Below are 15,196 nucleotides of genomic sequence, written 5' to 3'. Positions count from 1 at the left end.
ATAAATGCACGGATTATTTCTTGTTTTGTCGTTATTGAAAAACAATATTGACCTCGTAGTTGAAAACAATATTGACCTCGTAGTTGAAAAAGGAGCCTCATATGGAGTCCGTTCATTCGCATTCGGATATCGACTCGTTTTGACTGCCGAGGTGGTAGCGGCCGGAAACAACAAGACCTACGGTGAGTTGTTCAAAACCTTTCTTTTTAGTAAACTCTGGGTACACAAACAATGTTGTCAATGCTTTCGTTAAGGTGTAGAGCCGCTAGTGATACTTCGAGCAAAGTTTCATGTTGTGTCGAGCCTTCTTAGTGTTTTAAAAATAGTTATTTTGAGGCTAGCATAAAAGTGCCCCTAGCTCTCCCATTCAAAAGGCCATTTGACCGAAAAACGAAAATACGGTAAATCTTAAAAGTGGCGATTCCATCCTAAATATGCTTTTAAACGAAAGTTTGACTCAGGTACATTCACAAAAAGACTCTAGGTTGCATTTTGGCGAGAGTTACGCTTTAACGCAAACCCACTTTAACGGCGTCAATTTTTTTTATCGTGAGATTAACGTTGTTTTTGGCATAGCAAACTTTGTAGTTTTTTTCACATGCTGTTGCAACTAGTAACGTTAGAAAAACTACAACACCACACCGGATTTAGCTAGACCGGAAACAAAGCAACACACTTGTTTGGGCTTGCGAGCAGGCCAAAGAGTAGTAGGCTACCGTTACGTTTTGAGTGGATGGCGAGCGCGAGACGCCGAAATGGATGCCAATAAGATTCTGAATGGAAAGTTTACTTTTAAAAAGTTGCCAAATGGTTCCATTGACAAGACCAAAGTGATCTGTGTGTTTTGTCGTTGTGAACTGAGCTATCATCGCAGCATGTCTGAAATACCACTTGATGGCCAAGCACACAGCTGATGCGAATTCTTCGCCCCCTCGTCAAAGCCAGGCAACAAAAGCACAAAGCAAGCCAATCCACTTTTCCATGTTGATAAGAGCATTAAAATGAGAAAAAATAATTGGACAAAAAGAAATCTAGGGACATTTAGAATAGATACAAATGTGCGATTAACTATGACATTAATGCGATTAATCGCGATTCATTTTTTTTTTTTTTTTTAATCATTTGACAGCACTAGTATGGACTTATCTAACTCTGGGGGATACGGTGAATAAGCTAAAGTCCCAATAAGTCGGTGTGTTCCTTTAAGTGAGAAAATGTGTTTTGTCATTTGGGTGAACTGAGCCTTTAATTGAGTGACGCCACTTAAGGAGATGACCTGACTCTTGCTAGTGAACGTGTGAGTATATCGAACACACCTGTTAAGCTCTAGAAGCTCCGCCTACTCCATGCTGCATGGCTGCTTGCTGCTAGCTAATGTAGCATTTCATTAGCAAGCTATCCACCAACAAATGTGATTATGTCACTTCAAGAGGATTTTGTGGAGTAAATAATGCGGTTTTGACACTCTGTTGCTGCTGCTTGGATCCCGAAAGATTTTTCTACCTTCATTCACATCAGCTGTGGTCCACACAGGTGCCCTTCAAGTCAGAAGTCCATGATGTTGCAGCTTCTTCCCAAAGGAGAAGCCAGGGGGACCTCTGCTTCACTAAACCAAGGCAAGCTAAGTGCTAACCGCTTGTGCTAACGTGCATGTTTTGAGTTGGTGTATTGGCTCTGTTTAGTTAGTGTTTGCATGTTAACGTTAAGTTGGCTGCTGGCTGATAATTTCTGCTGTTTTGGATGCTGTTTGGCATATTATGGGACTTTCATGCTCATTTAGGTGCTGATAAAATACGAATAATCATGTTTAAAGTATTGTGGGCTTAATTGTGACAACTCCCTTGGTTGTTGCTGTTGTTTTGGGGTTTTCCCTTTTTGGCTCCCTGCAAACCCGGTTGCTAGTAATGTGTCTGCATGTTGCTTTTAGGGATTTAAACATGACAGGTGTCTTGAACGTAGCCCATTTGCTTAACTATTTCCTTGTACAATTAACTTCTGGTTGGAAATTCAACTTGGCTTGTCATACATATGCTAGATGGTAACATTTAGGCCTATATTTTCTCCACACGCTTTGTGTTCAGTTCAACATTACAGAGATGTTTCACCTCAAAAGAAATGGCTTTTGGGTCAGATGGCTGTAGGCTACTATTCTTCATGCAATTAACTGCTGACCTTCTGTTCTGTGCTTTATACTGCTGCCACACTCCAAACTTATTGCAAACCTGAAGCTTATATACCGATGGTCCTCTCCTGCTTCATTATCAACACTACATCTGTCTGCTACAAGCAATGTGTTCTTGTAATTTTAATGTACATAAATGACTGCTGCACACCTAATGAATCTTGCACTGCTGCTGTGGATTGCTGGGTTAATGTTAATCCATCTCAGTTCAGTGCATAGGACATTGCAGTGATTCCCAACCCTGTGAGTCATAGGATAAAAACAATTTATACTAGGATAAGAAAGCAGAAAATACATTTATGCCATATCAAATTATCTTTATGCTGTCATGTGTCTAATGCAGTTTAGTCAGGAAGGTTCATCATCCTCATCCCCATTCTCTGCTGTGCTTAGCTTGGTGTGTGCTTGCTTTATCAGCTTTGTATGGTACATTGTCTGTGGTCATGTAATAATTCACCACGTAAATTGGCTTACTGAATTGTACACATAATCCTTCAAAAGTCAAATCCTGATTGGGTAGGAACCCCCAAAACGTTTGTGTGTTCTTGATACACAATACTAAAGTTTCAAAGAGGATGTGTGTTCTCGATACACGATACTAAAGTTTAAAAAAACTTATCTTGATGTTGGATGTTTTATTTTGTGGTTCTTTTTTTTTGTAGGCCATTTAAACTTGATGTATTGAATTGGCATTAAACAGGAACCACAACCCGAAACGGATATATTAGAGTAACTTGTGTACCTCCTATTTGCTTTAAAACAGTTATAATTAAAAGGGTTGCATGTATCCAGTGTGTCTGTCTGTTTCTTTGCTTTTTGCTGTTCACACTTCAGAATGTTGTGAATGTGAAAACAGAATCTTTGTGAACCATTTGACAGTTCAATATTTACACTTCTTATACAGCGTGCACAAACAAGGTTTTTTTTTTTTTAAGCTAGCCTCCTGTTTAATACATGTGGTGTGATTGAGTAAGCAGTGTAGGCAGACAGTGTGTGTGTGTGATGTGTAGAGTTGGTTTTCTGTGGAGTGGTTGCAAAAAAACAAACAAACATCCTGGCTATTTTTTTAATTTTTCTGTTTCCTGCTCAGCCTGGCAGCGTGGTTATGGAAGTGGGGGGTCTGTGTGGTTTTAGGTGACCCATAGCTGTGTGGGAGGTTTGGTTGCTGGTAGTGGTGGGTCTGCCTGCTTATCGGAAATGCCACCACCCTTTACACACACCCTCACTCCCTGTAAAAGCAGCCTATGTTTCCTTATGGCTCATAATGAGATACACCCACAGGGCTGTTTATTTACAAGCCTCTGAAACACCTCTGTGTATTTAACAGGGCTCCCATTCACAATATTAGAGGTGATGTATTTACAAACCTGTCCACGGACTGACAGGGATGTTGACATCTGCAGCAAATTGTGGGTGAAGTTTTCATGGTCATGGGGATTTTGGCAATTCTAATGCTGGTATGTATCCCAGCAGATACATTTCACACCAAGTTACAAATCACAAAATGGTGCAGTGCAGAGGACTTTTTTCTGTTGACAGTTATGCCACAGTTTTCTATTCGATTGCACGCGCACAGCTAAAATCAAGTTGTAACGCATGGCTGTGCAATATTGAGAAACATGCTGTTTTTCTTTTTGTTTGCTGCAGTTGTGATATTTCAGAATATGTTGGCATATAATTGCTTATTCACTTGTTCAAAACTTCTTATAATTTGCTTATTTTTAATACAATGTTCCTGCAACTAAACCAGTGAACTGAATTTTGCAAGGGATCAAATCAAGTTAATAAAATAAGAAAGCATTTGCAGTGTGGAAATCAAATTAATTAAAAAGAAAATAGTCAGTATTTGCATTTTAACATTTCTTTACACCCTGCAGAGCCATATTTAAGATATTTTACAGTATTTTTCATCCAACCAAGTAAAGTGTGGACTGGTTTAGATTTCTTAAGTTATAATTAGCTCTGAATCATTGTTTTCTCTTTGTGTTCTCAGGGGGTATAGATGCTCTATATTTGACTGACACATCCTGCTCCTTGTTTGTGTGTTCCTTTTTACGTTGCGCATACAAAACCAACAAAAGATCCCTTGCTGCAGTACACAACTCCAAATGGAGCTTATTCAAATAAGGAAAAGTTATAAGTTGAAAGATGGATGGATGGATGGGTATTGATCCCAAAAAATGGGAAATTATAGTGTTGCAGTAGCAAATTATCAGACACACAGCACACATACAGAATATACATGAAATAATAGGATACAATATACATGAAATAATAAATAGGATAGAATACAAGAACAAATTAATAAAAAATAAGAAATTAAGATAAAAAAACCAAAACAAAGTGGAGAATGTACAATATATATATATATATATATATATATATATATATATATATATATATATATATATATATATATATATATATATATATATATATATACATACATACATACATACATACATACATACATACATACATACATACATACATACATACATACATACATACAAGCTAGGAATAAAAATGTACAACTACTTAAATAGTATTAATAAAGATGTAAATAAACCTATGTTTGTGCAGTTATGATGTATACTGATGTCTATGAGTCTTATCTAACACTCGGTGATGAAGTGTTATGAAGTTTTAGTGCCTGTGGTAGGAATGATTTCTTGTAGCGCTCAGCCTTCGGAGCCTCCTCTGTTGGACCAATGTGGGGTGGAGAGGGTGGTCGAGGTTATCCGTGATGGATAACAGTTTGTTCAGTGACCTCCTCTCCACCACAGCTAATGTAAACAATATGCAACAGTATACTGTATCTTCAAGTCCAAATTCACTTTACTGAGGCGGACTCGGATGGAATAAAACATTTCATAATGCAATTAAACTTCCCATCCCAATTTGTAGTGGCTAAACCCACCAATAGTCTTGTTCATGCTTTCCAACCCCCAAGGATGAGGTGGGCTGTAATGAGTGGAACATAGCAGAAATCCCCACAGTGTGCATGCTGTGATGTAGTGGCAAATAAAAAAGGTGGGTAAACTATTTCCTTCCTGTCAGTCACAGACATCCTAAGGGAATAAAAACATTAATATAAAGTTAAAAAAAAAAAAAAGCTATCAGTGGTATTTCCACTAGAGCTGCAAAGATTAATCGATTAGTTGTCAACTCTTACATTAATCGCCAACTATTTTGATAATTGGTTTTGGTAATTCTTTAAGACAAAAGTAAAAATTCTTTGATTCCAGCTTGTTAAATGTGAATACTTTCTAGTTTCTTCTCTCCTCTGACTGTAAACTGAATATCTTTGAGTTGTGGACAAAACAAGACATTTTGAAGACGTCATCTTGGGCTTTTGGGAAACACTGATCCACATTTTTCACCATTTTCTGACATTTTATAGACCAAACAACTTATCGAATAATCGAGAAAATAATCAACAGATTAATCGACTATGAAAATAATCGTTAGTTGCAGCCCTAATTTCCACATAGCATTTACTTTATAATATTTCCATAAAACCCAAAATATATTCATAGTTTAAATCAGTTTTGCAAAAAAACATGCTGTGGTTAAATGGATATTAACATCCTATGTATGCCAACTGTGTTTCCACAGGGAGAGAAGACTCAAGTCTCCCACAACAGACAATGCCGATGTCCAAACAAGGACACAGATGTGGCTGAGACATTGCCAGTTGGAAATATCAGCTAATGCTGCTGTGGGGGAGGTGTACGCTAGTTGCACTGCTCCTCCATAGAGCCACTTAACCTCAATGGAAAATGTATCGCACAAAGTAAACAGCGGCCCATATTACAGCACAATATGATGCAGTGCAAACAGAGCTATCAGTATCCATTGAAGTAAAGCATGTGTATGTGGTTTTCAAGCCCAGTCCACATGCAGGTACTGACTTGCTTTTCATCAGAAATCATCGTTGATATTTACAAGTCTGGAGCTGGATAATTGCTCAGCTGGAGCATTGAAAGACACACCGGAGGGGAAGACAAACAGGATGTGGTGTGAATGACGATAAAAAGAGTGGGGGAAAAAAAAGCCATGCTTGGCAGGTTGAAGTGGAGCATGTTCTCTTGGCGAGCACCCAGCTTGTCCCCTGAATCCAAGCCACCTGTATTAACTCATGACTAACCTGATTAACCTGTTCATGGATCAGACAGATGCAGATACAGTAATGATAGATTCCCGGGCTGGCAGCCAAGCGAGCCATCTTACAGAAAATGGTTTGTGTAATTAACAGAGAAGCTCAGCAGAATGACAGGGGGGTAATTGTGGCGTTTGCAGATGATGTCTTATTGTCATCGTGTGTGCCTCCTGGGCTGTTATGGGTACAGGCGGCTGCTGCTTTGGGCTTTGGGATGGGAATAGACACCTGGCAGCACTAGACACACGGACCCCCTATTGACTCTTCTCATTCATCACCTCCTCCTTCCCCGATCCAAACCCCCTTCTCCCCCACCTTGACACAACCTCCAGAGCAGGTTGCTATGTGGTGTGTTTGATCATATTAGCTTCAAGCTGCTGCAAAGCAATTGCACAATATCCAAACAGCCTTGTCACAATGGCTGGAAACATGGCAGAGGGGCTGCAGGGGGGGCATTAAAGATTTAACTGTCTACCCTGCTCTCCTTTGAGAGCGCAACATGGTGCAGCTCTTTAAAAAGGAAGTGATGGCTTCACACGCAATCTGGCCTGTGCTGTACCCCTTGTTTAGTCTGCACGCTGCACACCCATATTACGAAAGAACCCATTTTCTCACTCAGTGTTATATATATGAGAGAGAGAGAGAGAGAGAGAGAGAGATATCCCCCGTTCTGATCCACACCTCTGGTTCTGGTTGCTTTAGATATTCCATAGACCTTGGCAATGAGCAACTTTCATTTGAGCTACTATTTTACCAAAAATATATTCCCTTTAACTGTTACAGCAAGTTCTGTGGATTATTCAGCATAACGGGGGACACTTTTTACTTTTTTATTTTTATTAAATTGGGCGCAGTCAGGGTTTCCCGCAGAAAATGTGTTAGTTAAGGTGGTAGGTTTGCCATCTGACCGGGGTGGGGGGGCGGTAGTACATCAGTGTTGTCAGATATTTAGTGTAGTGTAGTACACACTACACTAAATATCAAATTTAAATATATAATTAATACATCTCTGTAGTGCAGACTCTGTACTACACACTACACTAAATATTACATTTAAATAATTAATAAATAATCAGCTTTTCAAAATAACAGTTTCAATGTGCAACTTTAAGCTCATTAAACTATTTTCAAAAAAAGTGCTAGTTAAGGCGGTAGGGTTCCCCAGCTTAGGCGGCCGCCCAAGCTGCAAAGTGCTCCAGGAAACCCTGGCGCAGTGGATATGACACGTCTTTGGTGTGGGAGATCTGGGTTGAATTCCCATTGCGATACGTCAACCAATGTGTCCCTAAGCAAGACACTTAACCCATAGTTGCTCCAGAGGCGTGCGACCTCTGACATATAGCATATATAGCACATAAGTCGCTTTGGATGAAAACGTCAGCTAAATGTAATGTAAATTGTTATTAAACACCAAAAAGGAAATATTCCATTCATGACAGATATCTCAAAAAGAAAACAAGTTCATGTTTTTCATACATTTGGTGAACTGACTCTGGATGTTGGACCTGGACCTACTATAATGCTGCCAATTTTAAATTGGTGTTATATTCCTGTATTGTGTATGCTACCTCTCTGGAGGTTTTCATTTTAAACTGAATCAACATCATCCGTTTATAGTAGATGTGAGATTGGGTCAGAGACATTGGCACAAGAATTTCTTTTACATTCAGCAAAAAATAGAAACGTACAGTAAATTTAGACTCCCGTATACACATGTCAATGGAATTACGTGAGAAAGGAAGATAAAGAAAAGCCTGCGCACATCACATCTATAAAGGCAGGGTTGTCTCAGTGGAATTCCCCACAGTCTACAAAACAGATCAAAAAGTGACCTACTGCTTCAATGAAATATATAATTCAGTTTTCAAAAGAATTGGTGTGTTTTATGCTGGATACGGAACTTAAAAACTGTATTTAGATCATAAAGACGACTGCTTTGAATTAGCATTTTCAGAAATTAAACGGTTGACTAAACTGATTTCAGGTGGATGTATAAGTTCCGCTGCCAAATATAGCCCCTACATCTGGGGCCTCATTGGATCATGCTTCGCTCCCCTCACTGCAGCCCCCCTCCTTCCCTTCCACTGTTTCCTCTGTCTGACAGATGTCAGACATGTTGCGACAGGCTCAGCCCCAGAGATGTTACGGCGAGAGGAAACAGGGATCAAGAGGGAGTCTATCTTATCACCGCAGGTATAAAAGGAGATTAGCCAACGCACCTGAGGAGAAGCCCGTGCTGGTTTACACGGGGGTAATGACCGGTTAAACAAAGGTGGTGTTGCAGTGGGGCCCTATACAGCTGCCCTATCGGGTTTGTTTTCCTCAGATCAGTCAATTACACCTCACCTCCGCCGCCTTTATCAAAGCCAGGATCAGGTTTTGGCTTGTCCACACTTTTTTTTTTTTTTCCTTCTTTTCATATAGAAAGACGAGGTGAGTTTGGATACTTGCTCCCAGGAAACTCCAGGGTCATGCTATATGTACAACTTCTCATTAAATATGAATACAAATATTGAAGATTAAGAGATTGATTTGCATGTTTGGAAGCCCAGGAGAACAGACAACCTGTTCACAACGTTATCTCCCAGGCTGTCAGATCCTCTTATTTATGAATGCAGATTCATGTTTGCTTGATGTCTCCTCCATCTGATGACAGGAATAGTGTGTGCTACACAAGTGTGAACCCTCCCCTCTGGTCACATGAAGCCCCTGCTGGCTCTATAGACGTGTCTCTATTACCAACAGACTCCGGAAGTGGCAAGCTGGCTCACACACCTGTCTGTCTCATGGTGGCCAACAGCGGGGCTGTTCTTTAAAATGAGGAAATGTAAAGGTAGAGGAGAAGGCAGGTGGCTCCACTGATTAAAGAGAATGAATAAAACAACTGTATGTTAGACAGATGTTTGGACTGGTGTTAATACACCAGCAAGAGCTGCCTCAGTACGAGCGATCAGTACTGCTCGTGATTTTTATGGCGTCTGGTTTTTCTAATTGTGTTTGAGTGATTTTACGGTTCCCTCTTTATGTTTAGCTTCAGTGTGCAGTCCATTTCAAAGCATTGCTTTTCTGACATGTGATTTATTTGCCTTTTTTTAAAAGCATTTTATAGCTGCTACCTTGTTTTTGTCAGCTCAAGTGTGCTACCCTAGTCCATAACTAATGTTGTGCTGTTTAGGTTTATACATGCTGCACACATGCTGTATCCTCAGCAGATGCTGCATCTCTCTGCATCTACATATGTGGTTGTACAATGTATCTGTGACACATAGCACACAAACATATGCATTTGTTTCCTGTGTATGTATGCCTGTGGGCAGGAGGGAACAAAATGCATACATTAGCAATAAATGACCAAAAAATTGAGTTACTCATTAAATACAATGCACATCTCAAATTTATGCTGTATAATTGTGTATCTGTGCTATGATAAACTGCCCTACTAGCCTGTTGGCTAACACCAGCTTGACCGAATGTTCCTTAATGAACTCAAACTGCTTTGGAGAAGAAATAGTTGGACTGGGACCAGTCAGTATACTGCGCATCAGTCTTATTAATTATTATTAATAAGTAGTATAATAATAATTATTATCTTGTCACATCCTTTTTGTATATATTTGCATAAAGGTAGCTGATGGGAACATGCACTGATTCACATTAGTATTTTATTGTTTTCAACTTCTAAAAGTTGCTTAAAATTTGCAGAAAACATTTAAATGGAAACATAACTTGACTCAAGATGCAGACACGCAAAGTAAAGAAAAATTAGCTTAACATCACAAAACACAATTCTGCCAACTCATATACAGTGTAAATGTATCGGTAAACAGGTCCCTATGTACAGCACATGCCTGCATCCTTGTGTGTATTTGTTTGTATGAACACATCACTTGTGAGTGCCAGTTTCAATGTGCCAATGCACACTTGATGATGGACTACATGAGAGGGGGAGAGTGAACTGAAGACAACGCTGTGTGTATTTTGATTACTGCACCCCCCCCACCCGCTGAGACACTTAAATGTGGTCAGACACACGCCGACCGATGGCCATCAATAATGCACATGGCAGGGAGATCTTCCAACCCGCGTTATCATCAGGGACAATTGGTCTGTCCCTGCTGGAAGCCCCCCCGTCTCTAACAGACGGATGGCTTCAATTTCCTATCAGATGAGAAAGGAAAAGTAGGGAAAAAAAGATTCCTCCATTGCCAGACTAGCCTGGCAGTCGGGCCTAGTCTATGAGTGAGTATCATCGTCCCATCTAATGCATGATTATTAACATTAAGTCCCTGCATGAGACAGCTTGGGTGTTTGTGCTGGAAAAGTGGGTCTTTATAATGGTTAAAGCATTCACTTACAGATGAGGCAATATCTCACAGTTGGTCAGCAGGGGTCTTAGGCCAGCTGTTGGCATGATAATGTGTGGGAGAGAATGATGCTGTGTGTGAAAGTGGGAGGCAAAGAGGCAGAGTTAGGGAAGTGTGGTGTCAGTTTGATGGTGATCAGAGCGAAGAAAATCTAAAACGAGTCTGTATTCCAGCACATAATTTCAGCTTCAGCAGTCTTTATATGTAATGGTTATCATTCTGTCACCAGGAATAATGCGTTTATCTAATGTCAAAGAAAATGGAAATCATTTGAAAGGAGATTTTAGAAGTCAGACAGAGGAATGTCTGAGAATCTTTTAAGCTAGACTTGTGAGGCTGATTGTTTTTTGTTTTTTTCTATTCCAAGATATTTGTTATTTTTTTGACAATGCTGACTGTGGTTGCATGTTGCGTGCGTCTGTGCATCAAAGAAAAGAGGAAAATGTGGGCATGTCCACACGTGTGTGTGTGTGTGTGCGTGTGTGCGTGCGAGCGAGTGTGCACGCGTGGGCACATGTGTGCACAGCAGCGTTTCCACATGCGGCTGCGCTGGCATCACTGTAAACCACTGCCTCTGCCTCAGGGAGAACAGGGCTACATTTCATCTTTGTTTAGGTGATGTCACATTCAGACTTCAATGGTAACGCTTCCAGTGCTGCACAGTCAATGGCTACCAGTCTTTTAGTCTGGAAACCATTGCCCTGCCACTTCCTCCTGCTGGTCCATGACCGACAGCCCACTCACAGCCTTAATCAGGCCCTGATGAGGGAGACCCGGCCTACCGCTCAGGGTTCCTTGATGGCTGAGGGGCTGTTTGAGGTGGTTTGCTGGTGATGGAGGTGGTGGAAAGTCCTTAGCCACCATGCGTTCCCAGTCCTGGCATGGAAACGGGCCCCATTTGGGGTTTTCCTCTGGAGACGTGTGGACCAAGCTGACGCGGTGGCAATGCGGAGGCACATGTGGTGAGATGGTCAATGAGAGAAGAATGGAGACATAACACAGGCTGAGGAAATTCTTTCCTGCAAACATTTCCCCCTATCCTTAATGACTGTTACATCAATTGCCTGCATCACTGCAGCGTTTGAACGTCACTTACAGTTTTAGGGTCAGTACATTAGTGTAATAAATTTATTCATAGCCTTTTCCCAGCCCCAGGGGCTGACGGGCATCTTCTTTAATAAGGCGCTGACATCTGTCTGCGGAGATTGCCCACTGAGCATCATCTCTCTAAAATGGGGGCCAGAGACCCTGAGTGTGTGTGTGTTTGTTTGTCATTGTTTCTGCAAACAACACACATAGTCACACACACTAATATTTGGCTTCATGCCATGAACGCACCATGAACACGGGAATGAAATGAACATTTTAGCTCAAGTCATTGAGCAGTCTCCCACCCGTACCAAGTCATACCTGTATTTAGCGTCTTGTCCACCGTGTGACTGCCGGTATTGAATATTAATGCATTTTTTTTGCTCCAGCAAACACATATGTAACTCGCCATATAAAACATGCGATCGCTTCATTGCATGGTAGATTTTATTTCCTCTTTCTTTCCACCCTCTACATCTTTCCACTGCTCGCCTCTGCCATTATAACTGCATAGGCACTGGATGCAGCGTTTCTGAGCAGACTCCAGAAGTCTATATGCGAACTGCACAGATAAAAGCCAATTCTTCCTTTTTCTGCATCATTAGGTGCCATTCTGATTAAAAGATTAGAGTCACTGATAGTTCACCAGACTAAATTTGTCCTCTCCACTTTTGAAGCCTGGTTCAAACGTTCATTTTTTTCTGTCTTCAAGGCATTGGCTTCTTCACACTTGTTCAAAGACAAAAAGATAAATCAAGTGGGGGTCATGCATTTGATTATCATGCTTTTGGTAGTATCTGCATCAGAAAATTGAATCATGTCGTGCATATATGTGAGTGTGACAGCTGAGGAAATGTAAAAGGAACAGACGAGGAAAATGTAGCGTAAAGGAAACAGTCAGTGATGTCAGTTAGCGTGTACGTTATTCTGGAGATTTAGCAAGTATAGGAAGGTTAGCCAAAGTGCATTTCTTTCTTTATTTTCATGGGATTTGGTAACAAAAAGAAAAATATAGAATACACCATCCTCGTCGTTGATTTAGAGTCACGCCAGCTGTCAGTCATTGCTAAATCCTCAAGCTAATGTGCTTTGCAGTTGGCAGCTTGTTCATGTTTTTGCACCCAAATAAACACTCACATTTCTTGTAATGAAAAAACAATTCCCTTTACAATAAAAAGACCCAATGATCTGATTTATGCCTTTTATTGGAACAGATTTCGCCAGCTTTTCCACCAAATGCTTACCCGGCACAGTGCTATGGTGACTGATGTTAATAAACCAGCAAAGAGGAGCGTTCACTTTTCCCCAATGGAAAGGCAGTCACGTGGTGCAAAATGTAGCTGTGTGAGTCCCATTTTTAGCAGCATGCTAAAAATTTTATGCGCTGTTTTAAGATCACAGAAAAAGCATAAAATGTATACTAGATGGAATGATGTAAATACAGACTAAAAATTGGCATAAAATAGTATCTGTGTACAAGATATAAAAAGTGTGATAGTCAAGCAGCAAACTTGGGAAGGACAGCAGGGAGAGCATACTAACCTCATTGCTGCCGAATGATGCTCCATGTCATTTTTTTAATAAGGCCCAATAAAAGCAAACGACCAGACTGCTGATATAACTGCTTCCACTAGACTGTCCTCTAGCAGGGGAAGGACAGATAGGAAAAGTGTGGCTGATTTTTTTGTTTTTGTTTTTATAGGTGTCAGAGGGTGGTACTGTAACCTGCATGAAATGAGTTGCGGGCAAAAAAAAGAAAAGAAGAAAGTCACCAATGTCCAAAGATATGCTGTAATGCATATTTTACAGCTGCTAGAGAGTGCAATTTCCATGGGTGCAAGTGGTGAGAAGACGTGGTAGAGGTTCCTCCTGACTTCTTTCTTCCCGAGTGAAGTAGATAGTACGAGAAGTGTTTTTAAACCAAGAAAAAAAAAAAAGACATTAAATAAAGTGCAAAAAGAGGAATAGGAAATTAGGGGTGAGAGTCTGGAGGAGAGAGTCTACAAACCCCTTCCCTCCTTGCTACCATATTCTGTCCATTAGCGTGAGTGGTGCTTTTCCACACTGCTCTTCAGGTTGACCTATCCCTCTTGAAGCATGTTTGAGTGGGGTTGGGAGGCAGTAGATGGAGAGGAAAATGGAGGTGGAGGCAGAGGTGGGTGGTAATTAGAAACATTGCTGTAATCAGAGGATTATCTGTTCATCTTTTCTGCCGGTCTGTTTTTTGATACTGGCAAGTTTTATGGAGAGAAATTACCCCCACAGCCAATTAAAGGGCTTTTCTCTCTCCCTGATAAGAGGGCTATTAATACTGTGGCAATGGTTGGCACTTAACTGGCAATGAATGCCCGTCGACGAGCATTGAAAGTTTAACAACTCCTCCCCGGGCTCCAGTTCTTTCTTTCTTCTGGAGAGCATTAACTGATACCGCGAGGGGGCTAAGCTCCAGGCGTCTTATCAACTGATTACTCTCTAAAACCATCAAGTGCATTTTTAATGGAAAAGGGAAGAATTGATTCTGCTGTGAAATATAAAAACACCTCTGGGCGTGCAGTGTATGTGCTCTGTCATAAATTCTAGCAACCGTGTTGTGGAGTCTTAGTCTCACGCTTCGTACAAATGGCTGGTTTGAGGGTAATGTGTGCGACAATGTACTCGGAGAAGGACGGGATTGTTCAACAAGCTGTCTCTTAAAAGACTTTTTCTTAGATGTATTTTTCAGATTTTGTCTTTGCCACGGAGTAATGGTGTGTAGGAGTGTGCAGCATAGCTCGCCAAGAATTGGATGCATGCCAAATGCTAACCGCACAATAAATAACAGTCAAAGCATCCTGCTCCCATTGTGTTTGATGGACATTTCTATAGTGGCGTCCTCAAATGCTATCAAGTGTTATTCAGCTTATAAGTTATATAACTTAATTTATTTATAATAAAACATTTAACGGCAAATTTGTGTGCACAGGTTTAAAGTGCTTTCAGGAACAAGTACAGTTTGCACAGACTTTGGTGAGCTAAGTACACATCATGAATGCAGCCCAAAGACTGGAGACACAAGTGGCTTAAGTTTGTCTTACGTTGAACTAACCTGGGGGGTTTTGTTTAACCTGTTGTGCCTATTCTTTATAATATCGCTGCGTTTTGAGATCTCAGCAGATCTCATATCATAACTCAAATAAAACCCAAGTTGAAATAAATCATGATTTAGTTTAATGCTTTAAAAAAATAACCATGTTTCCCTAACCTTCACCATTCCTTGACTATACTTGAATTGTCTCCCAAAGCAAACAAACAAAGCAAAACAGAACCCTAATTGAATATAATCTGGGGATTGCAGAATTATCAATCAACATTCCGTCTAGTTGTAGGGTTGTACTAAATTTAGGTTTAGGTCATTTCTGC

Source organism: Sander lucioperca, chromosome 22, assembly GCF_008315115.2.
Source record: "Sander lucioperca isolate FBNREF2018 chromosome 22, SLUC_FBN_1.2, whole genome shotgun sequence".
NCBI classification, from domain to species: domain Eukaryota; kingdom Metazoa; phylum Chordata; class Actinopteri; order Perciformes; family Percidae; genus Sander; species Sander lucioperca.
This window is presented reverse-complemented; position numbering follows the sequence as displayed.